We start from the raw sequence: 10,092 nt of genomic DNA, 5'->3' as shown, positions 1-10,092 counted from the left end.
CTTGTGTGTTAAGGAATTTGCAATTACTACTGTTTTACTGTAGTACTTATTTTTTTACTACTGGCTGCAGGTACAACAATACATTACACAGTGCATTGTACTATGTATAACTGTGCATGTGACAAATAAAACCTATCTATCTATCTATCTATCTATCTAATTTGAATTAAATTGCCATAAAGGTACACACGACCCACAACATAAATAACAAAGAGCATAGGCTCAGGAACACATATAAAAAAAGAGCATCCATCTGAGAATTTTCAAGAGCAGCGCAGGTGGCTCAGCTAGGTGCGCACCAGTGACATGCGGTGAGGTTCGTGGCACAGATTTACAATTATGAACGCAATGTCAATCTATAGAGGTTAAGAGAAAGAATAAGAAAGAGAGCGCGTTTGCCGTCGCAGTTCCACAGTTCATTCATATTCATTCAACATGAGAGTAGCCAGTGAGAAAAAATAAACACAAATAGAAATATGAATCTGAATTGAAAACCAAATCGTCACCTTGATCAAATTATTGGGTTTTTAAATCTTCTGATGATCTGATCTATTTTTAATACAGAATATCACATTTACCACTTCCGGTTTTGGCTGAAGGTTTAGATTTACAATCTTCTATTTTTGTCTTTCACACAGAGAAAAAAAACCCAATAAACGGACCGCGATAGTACAGTTGACTCACCTCTTCCATGAGGCAGAAGTACTGGCTGCCTCATCTCGTTTTTCAGTGCGGTTTAATGTCAGATAAACAAGACTAAATATGTTACACACATATATGAAATACAGGCTATGGAAGATTAGGACACATGATAAAACTATGCACAACCAATATACTGATGGCATACAGAGAGTTAGCCACAGGCATGCGCCAAGGTCGCATCGCTCCCTATATGGTTGGGCCCTGTATTCACACAAGAAATACGTAAATTTAGCGATTCTGACTATTAAAATGATTGAAATGACGGGCATCATACAGAAATTGCATTTATATCACGGACCAATGGAAAAATAGTATAAGTTATTTTATTGTCATTACTTTTCATGATGCTAGAAGATAACTTCTACGCCATTCCGTTTTTCATCTTGCGCACCCTCTAGAGCATATGTGTCAAACTCAAGGCCCACGGGCCAAATGTGGCTACGCGAGAACTTAAAAGGTCTAATTGTCTTAAAATAAATAAGACAATTAGACCTGTAGTTTATGGTCAAACGCGTGCATTGACCATAAACTACATTTCCCACAATTCATGACGATCATGTTACCCGCGAGGTGACGGCATCCCGCCACTAGATTGCAGTGTGTCCACATCAATGCAATTTTCAACAACTGAAATTAAAAAATACGATCCCGAAATGTCCAGATAAAACTTGCATCTGGTTGATGCAGATGGAAGGCTGCTTCAAGAAAGATGGGAAGGCGAATACATGTTTGTGCTTCAAGGAGAACGACTGGTATGTCTTTTGTGTTATGAGGCAGTGTCGGTTGTCAAAGAGTACAATGTACGTCGGCATTTTGACACCAAACACGGAGCTAAGTATGCCAAAGTTAACAACTGTGACAAAAAGTTTTTGAACAAAGTTAATGTCATAACTAGTGTTGGATGCAGGGGTCGCGTTAACTGAATATGTTCCGTCATTGACCTTTTTTCTTAAAACGGTGACGGAAAAATCTGAAGCAATTCACTCGCCACCACTTGGTGGTAGTACATCTTGTTTCTCTGCTGAGTGAGATGAAAGATGTTTGAATGGTGCCGTTTATTGATTATATAGCAATCAAACATGGTAGGACTCAACTGAGCCGGTGAAATAGATTCATGATTCTTGAGTCGTCTCCGAATCTTTTTTTCCACTGCTACTGAATATTAATTAAAAATGAATGAACATTAAAGGCTATTAAATATGTCATTATTATCATTCAATAAAAAATAAAATAAAGTGACGAGTAAAAATAGATTATGATGGGATTTTTATGACCCTGTCAGTCAAAATGACAGACAACAAAAAAGTCTAGCGCAACCTTTGGTTGGATGATATTTTTCTTTATTCACTTGGATAGTTTGATCATTGATTGATGGAGTAATGTGGGTTTCTTAACCTGACAATTTTAAAGGATTTATGTTATAACAGAGCAACTAGTAAACATATATTTTTTTTACATCTATGCAAACGCATATGTAATATTTGTAATTTAAAAAAGTAATACATTCAGAGTTATTTAACATTAAGGAGTAGTTACATTTATTTTATATTACATTTGGTTACATTTAGTTACATTTATCTGTCTTATCGTTACATGTGGCCCTTTGAGGAAAATGCGTTTGACACCCCTGCTCTAGAGGCATCAGTGCATCGTCCCCCTACAGCCAAGGCCTATTGTGGCATAATTTTGATTTTACAAGCAAAAATGACCAATCTTTCATTCTGGTTGCAGGCTCTGCAATGCTTTAACATTTATTTTTTATTTTTTTGTGGGACAATATATGAAGGTTCAGTTCAATTCAATTCAATTCAATTTTATTTATATAGTGTCAATAACAATACAAATCATCTCAAGACGCTTTACAAAACCCGGACTGAAACCCCCAGAGCAAGCCTGAAGGCGACGGTGGCAAGGAAAAACTCCCTTTTAACAGGAAGAAACCTCGAGCAGAACCCAGCTCATATGGAGGGACCCATCTGCCTAAGGCCAGCCGGGTACAGACAGATAAAACAATACATTTTTAGCATCATTTTAAAATTATAAATAAAAATGCACATACTGCACTTTTCTCCAGCCTTTTTTTCATAAACAAATGTGTATTTTTTTTTAAAAAAATCCACAAAATAGTTTTTATTCATTTATTTAATTTCAGCATCAGGCAGTGAACTGGGTAGATGGATGGAATGGTGAACAACAAGTTGAATCATGGACCAAAGTGGACTGTTGAGTTTCTCTTTAAGGCTTCAGCTTGTGTCTGACTATAGCCACATAATTAGACAAACGACATGTGCAGAAAGTTTTTACTTGGTCTACCAGCTCTAGCTTAATGTGAAAACTGTTCCTTTTAACTAAATTTAAAGAGTTTTTTACTTGGCATAAAAGTTTAAAGAAAGCAGCTCAGCCAAACTCAGAGTTTACTTTTGCTTTTCTTTCTCAATTAAAGTGAAATCTTTGTTTGGATAAAAAACCAGTGGAACAAAAAAAAAAAAAAATTTGCCAAATTCATTTCTTTCAGCTGAGCTGAAGTAGATCTCTCTCTCAAATTCTGTCACTTCCTTTCTCTGTCCAGAGAGGTCGATGGATGACAGAAGAATGCCTTTTTCTGTTGTCGCTCTCCATCTGCTTTTCAGATCTATGGTCAAACCAGAGCATGGATCCAACTCCAAACTGTAAGACACAACCAGCTGCTATCTTTGTAAAGGTCAGCAAGGAATCCAAGGCCGTCCAGCTAAAACAACATAAACACACCGAGTCCCTACAGATCAATTTCCACTTCGCCCTCCCTCATTCCACTTTTACAGTTATTTGAATTCCTCCTTCCATCCTCCTTCTTTCTCACGTTCTCTCTCTTTCTCCCCCTCTCTTTTGTCAAGTGTTTGTCCTGCCTGCCAAGCCTGTCGTGGGCTGTTTTGGGAAAACTGTTTCCAGTTTGGTATCAGTTTGTGTCCAGTTTTGTCTTTGCCCTCTCTGTGTGAGTTTGAGGAGTGTGTGTGGCTTTCTCCTTTTATTCCCATGTTGCCATATGGGCCACACATGTTCCCACCCCTAGAACAACGACTCTGACAGAAATAGTTGTTCCAACATTTTGGTCATTCACATCCTGTTGTCCGTGTTTACATCAGTGTCTGTGTTTATCCATCCACCTATTCAGCCATCACCAAATTAATTTAATATCCCTGGAATAATTTTAAATTATATATATTTAAAACTGGTTAAAAATATTAACTTGCTGATTCAAATCAAATTCCATTTAAATGATCCAACCTAAATTTATCAAATCCTTTGTTAGATTTTTTTTTCTTGCATCCTTACCTTCCTTGAGAATTTACAAACATATTTGCGTGTGTAGTTTACATTCCACCAAGTGGAAGCAGAGCACCTAGCCAAATTTCTGACTGTGTCCACTCTCACCTTCAAAACAAACCGGATGCTCCCATGTTTATTCTTGGTGATCTTAACCACTGCAGCATAAATAAGTTCCTGCCTGGTTTCTATCAGTATGTTTAGTGTAGCACCAGGAACAATAAGACTCTCGACAAGTGCTATGGGAACATAAGAGATGCCTATACAGCCAGAGCTAGACCTCCCCTTGGCAATTCGGATCACAACGTAATTCAGCTCCTCCCTACCAATCAGCTTTTAAATCCAGCAAACCTGAGGTCCACTCTGTCAAAGTGTGGTCAGCTGATAAAACAGAGAAGCTGAAAGGATGCTTTTTGTGTACGGATTAGGACATTTTCTTCCGGGATGCAGACAACAACACTGCCACAGAAGCAATCACTGGCTACATCTCCTTTAGTGTTGACTCAATCATTCCCAAAAAAATCATTAAGAAATATCCAAACAATAAATCAATAACAATAAATAAAGGGAATGTATTAACAGGAAGAAAACAGCCTTTAAATCAGGAGACACTGCAGGGGTCAGGGCCGCACAAAAATACCTGAATGAGAAGATGAAAACGACTCGGCTGCAACATAAGGAACATGCAGAACGTGACCTTTCCAGGTCGAATAATAAGAGACTGTGGGACTCTGTGGCATGACAAACATGAACACAAAAAGGAAACCTGTAGTTGCCAAAGATGAAACTGCAAAAGCCAATGAGCTAAATGATTTTTATCTGTGTTTTGAAAGTGATAACCAAGGGAAAGCCGGAAAATTTTAGAAGGTATTAATTGTAATTTGCATGAGGACAGAATTTTAATTAACCCACAATCAGTCACCCGGGTTTTTAAATCAATGAACACTAACAAAGCGACAGGGCCAGATAATATGTTTGCTTTTCTTTTAAATTTGCAGAGGAGCTCACTCCAGCTTGGCATCAACTCTTCTAGCTCTACATTGACACTATACTCATGTACAAAAGGAAACAGAATTCGAGTGATGCCATTCTAACTATAATACACCTTGTTTTAAAACATCTTGAGAGTCCCTCTGCATATGCCAATTTAGTCTGTACTGATTTAAGCTCTGCTTTTAACTGCATTCAGCCACACATCGTTCTTCAAAAACTGTCTCAGTTGGACGTGAACCCTTTCCTAATGAAGTGGTGTCACTTGTTCCTGTCAAACAGGCCACAGCAGGTGAAACTTAACCCCGTTCTTTCTGATACTGCATTAAGCAGCACTAGGGCCCTCAGGGCTGTGTCAGTTCACCATTTTTATTTACATTCTATACCAAAGATTGTGTCAGCTCCCAAACGAAACAGTATGTGGTGAATACTTAGTCTGCTGTAATACTTAGTCTGCTAAAAACTAATAGCAACTTAAGCAGCCACAGATCTGGAGTGGACAGGTTTGTGAACTGGTGTGACACTCACCAACTGCAGATTGGACGTAACACTGAGCAGGTCAATTCACACAAATATCTGGGGGTTCATATTGATAATGACTTATGCTGGGACACACAAGTGGGAAGTGTCTGTGCCTGAATCCACCAGCGCATGCATTTTCTCCGCAGTGGCGGTTCTAGACCAGTTTTACTGAGGGGGCCCGGCTGGGGCCATGGGTTTTGTCAGAGGGGCACATTCAACCCGGGCCAAAAAAAGACAAAGATTCGAAATCTTATTTGATTCATTTTTATTTTTATAAAACTAGTGATTAACCATTGTAACCAAAGTGAATAGTTCAAAAGATCACATTTGAGACACAAGTATATATATAAAAAAACTGATAACATTTCATAGAATGCATTGACTGATTGGAGAAAATAATCAGCAGATGAATTGATAATAAAAATAAATGTTAGGTGCAGCCTTGGTTCAGTTGCAGTTAATTATAATCAATTGTATACAATTATCAAATGTATATATATGATAATTGTATATATTTGATACAATTACCAAATATATATATATTTGGTATATGATAATTGTATATAATTGATTGACACATAGAAAACTATAGACAAAAAGTAATGGAGAGGAATACACAACTAGGGTTGCCAACCGTCACTTGAAAAAATGGAATCGTTACGTATTTAGAAACAAAAGTACGCGTCCTGTATTGAGCTGAAACAGGATGCCCTTTTTCCCGTATTACCGTGAGAATCAAAAATAGTGAGTAAAATGTCAGTGGAATTTATGAATAACTGGACGCTTTATATGAACATTTACAGTAAACTTATTCCCAGGCCGTCTCCTGCTCTGTGACCAATGAGCTGACAGCGGGAATCCTGGTCATCTCATTGGTCGAGGGACTGTCACTTGCGAAGAAGATACTGGAAGACAACAAAGCAACAACTTTGCCTCACACTTTATGTTTGCACTTTTCTAATTGCACTATTACAAGAGGAATGTTCTGCTTTCCATTATTTTATATTAATTTATACAATTTTAAGTTAAGCAAGACAGGTTTCTGTTTAAGAAATATATTTATTTTGTTTTGTTAATTTTGTTATTTTGTATTAAAAATAAATTGTTGAATAATAATTTGTTTTCCATGAGTTCATGTTCACTCAAAATATATATATCATGTTCACTCAAAAATATGAATTTAATTCAATTCAGGTTTGAGTCAAATAGTTAAAAAATCATTTCACACACACAAAAAAGGGCTAAAAAAAAATTCACCACGCCGGGAAGGGTGCAGGTATTCGGGTCGGCTGGCACTTCCAACGAGGTGTCCCTTATTTATTTTTCAGGGAGTTGGCAACTCAGTATATAACAATATTTATTACAATAGGCTACTGTTGCGAGCTTGTTTTTGTGTTCTGGTAAGGTTAACTAACGTTAGCTAGAAGCATGCAATCAACTCAAGCTGACATTAACGCCTGGTCTGGTAGGCTGCTATTATAATTAATAAAGTTAGCCAACAACATTTCTTGACCAGAAGTCTAGACTCAATGTTACGGGGGCACTGGCCCCTGTTGGCCCCCTCTTAGAACCGCCACAGTTTCTCCGTTGAATCAGAGTTTGGTGTGTGTAAGAACATTATATTGATTTTCTACAGAGCAACAACTGAGTCTGTGTTACGGTATGCCATTACCAACTGGTTCGGCAACTTAACCATTAACACATCAAAAACTCAAATACTAAAACTGATAAAAACATCAGGAAAAATACTTCATATGGCAGCACCTGTAACTCCCCAAGACCTGTTTAAACAAACAACCCTCAGACTTGCAGACAATATTCTGTCTGATACGTGTCATGTCTACTGCACTCTGAAAATGTTTTACTCAACTCAGGAAGAAAGTACATAGTTCCTCTATGTAAACACAACAGATATAAACATTCGTTCATCCCACTGTCAGTGAAGCTCATTAATGAATTTGGAATATCTGGAAGTGAAGCGCAGACCGTTTAAACTGGTTAGAGAACTCATCTCTGTCGTGAGCATAGCGGCCTACATACCACCGCAAGCCATGCTAAGTTAGCGGTGGAGGAGCTGTACTGCTTGATTAGCAGCCAAATGAGCGCTGATGTGATTGTGGCTGGGGACTTTAACCATGTGGAATTAAAAGCTGTTCTCCCCAAATTCCACAAATTCATAAACTTTCCAACCAGAGACTACAATATACTGGACCAGGTTTACTGTAACATCCCAGGAGCATACAGGGCTGCGGCAGCTCCTCACTTTGGTATGTCAGATCACATTTCTGTGGTACTGATCCTTGCCTACAGACCTCTGATCTGCAGGACCAAACCCACCACCAGAACCATTCAGGTTTGCACTGAAGAGGCTTCCTCAATACATGTCATCTGTGCTGTCCAACCCACAAAGACAATCACGTTTTTTCCTAGCCAGAAGCCATGGGTGGACGGCACAGTGTGGCCCCTGCTAAATGGGATGCAGCCTATAGATCAGGAGACAGGCTGACCTACGGCAGGGGACAGAACTGAAAAAGGGCCTCCAGCTGGTAAAACACAGGTACAACCATCGCACTGAGGAGCACTTCAACGACAACAACCTGCATCAGGACCATCACTGACTACAAGCGCAGTGACCAGCAGGTCAGCCATGACCCCACTCTGCCTGACACCTTAAACAGCTTCTTTGCACGCTTTGACTCTCCAAACAGCAGAAGGACTGTACATCTTCCTGAGCCAGAGGTGCAGGATCAGTCTCTCGTCCTGCAGTGGCACCAAGTGACCTCCACCTTGAGTTGGATCAGCACCAACAAGGTGGTGGTGCAGGTCCAGATAAGGACGGGTCAGGTCGGACCCTGAAATCATGTGCTGACCAACTGGCAGAAGTTTTTCTGGACATCTTCAACCTGTCCATGCAACTTTCCACGGTTCCTGTCTGCCTAAAGTCCTCCATCATTGTGCCTATGCCCAAAAAAACAACCATCACCTGCCTCAATGATTACCGCCCTGTCGCTCTGACGCCAGTCATTATGAAGTGCTTTGAGAAGATCCTCCTAAAGTACATCAAGGACGCCATACCTGCTGGTCTGGACAGCCTGCAGTTCGCCTACAGGAATAACCGTTCTATGGAGGATGCTGTCTCGCTAGGCCCGAGGTGGTGAGGATAAGGGAGTCCACATCTGTCTCACTGATCCTCAACACAGGCACGCCGCAAGGTTGTATGCTCAGCCCTGCCCTCTTCACCCATACTCACGACTGCTCTGCCACCCACCCCACAAATATGGTTGTGAAGTTTGCGGACGACACCACTGTGGTGGGTCTCATATCCGACAATGATGAGACCCACTGCAGAGGAGAGGTCCAGAATTTGACACTGTGTTGCTCTAGGAATAACCTTATCCTGAACATCAGCAAGACCACGGAGGTCATAGTGGACTACAGGAGGACCAGAAAGACTGAACACGCTCCTCTCTGCTTACATGGGGAGGCAGTGGAGTGTGTGGACAGCATCAAGTTCCTGGGCCTCCACACTTCTTCTGACCTCTCCTGGACTGTGAACACTTCACACCTGGTGATGAATCCCCAACAATGGCTCCTCTTTCTCAAGAAGCTGAAGTGGACTGGACTCTCCTCACAGCTGCTCACAAACTCACAAACTACAGAGCCACCATCGAAAGCATCCTGTGTCTCAGTGTGACAGTGTGGTACGGCAGCTGCACAGCACAGGACAGGAAGGACTTAGCCCGGGTGGTGAGGACAGCACAGTTGATTGTGGGCTGTCGTCTACCAGATCTGGATACAGTTAAACTGCCAGAGTCCAGAAGAGAGCCAGACAGACCTGCGACAGACCCCGCCCACCCAGGCAACGCACTGTTTGTACCGCTTCCAGGCATTACAGGAACATTAAAACACGCACCAACAGACTCAGGGACAGCTTCTTTCCCAGAGCTGTGAAAGCAGTCGCCCCCATGTAGCAAAACCATCCCCCTACAGAACCCTCACACATTTCTTCTTCTTTAAGGGTGTTTTATATTTTTCGTAAGTGTTTTATTTATATATGTGCCTCTTAAGCCAGGAGTGTCTGCAAAAATTTCATTGTGTTCTCATAATGACAATAAAGACTCTTGATTCTTGATTCTTATTTTTATTTCTGAGATGAATTTACAGCTGTAATGACACAAATATGTTGATTTGTGAGGTTTACCTTAATCCTCAAACTTAGCAGCCCTGTTGTGAGACATGCCGAAAATGAACCTGATTGTCAAATGTTCGGTAGTTCCTGATTGTTGTTCAATGCCTGGAAATTGTCATTACCAGATTCGATTTGATTCCGATTTACAAGGTTTTGATTTGATTCAGTATCAATTCATTTAGAGATATTTCAGTTTTAATACAATTTTACTTTGTCATGAAAGAGACTTTGACAAAACATATGTTCTGTTTGAGGTATATTCACAATATGTTACCTCTAGCTGACACATTTTTCATGCAACTTTGCTTTTGTAAAGCTCGTCTCTGTCATCACACTTTTGGATCTGGAACTTGTGCAATTTTTGGGTCTCCCTCACCACGGACTGA

Source organism: Chelon labrosus (genome assembly GCF_963514085.1).
Source record: "Chelon labrosus genome assembly, chromosome: 1".
Taxonomy (NCBI): domain Eukaryota; kingdom Metazoa; phylum Chordata; class Actinopteri; order Mugiliformes; family Mugilidae; genus Chelon; species Chelon labrosus.
This window is presented reverse-complemented; position numbering follows the sequence as displayed.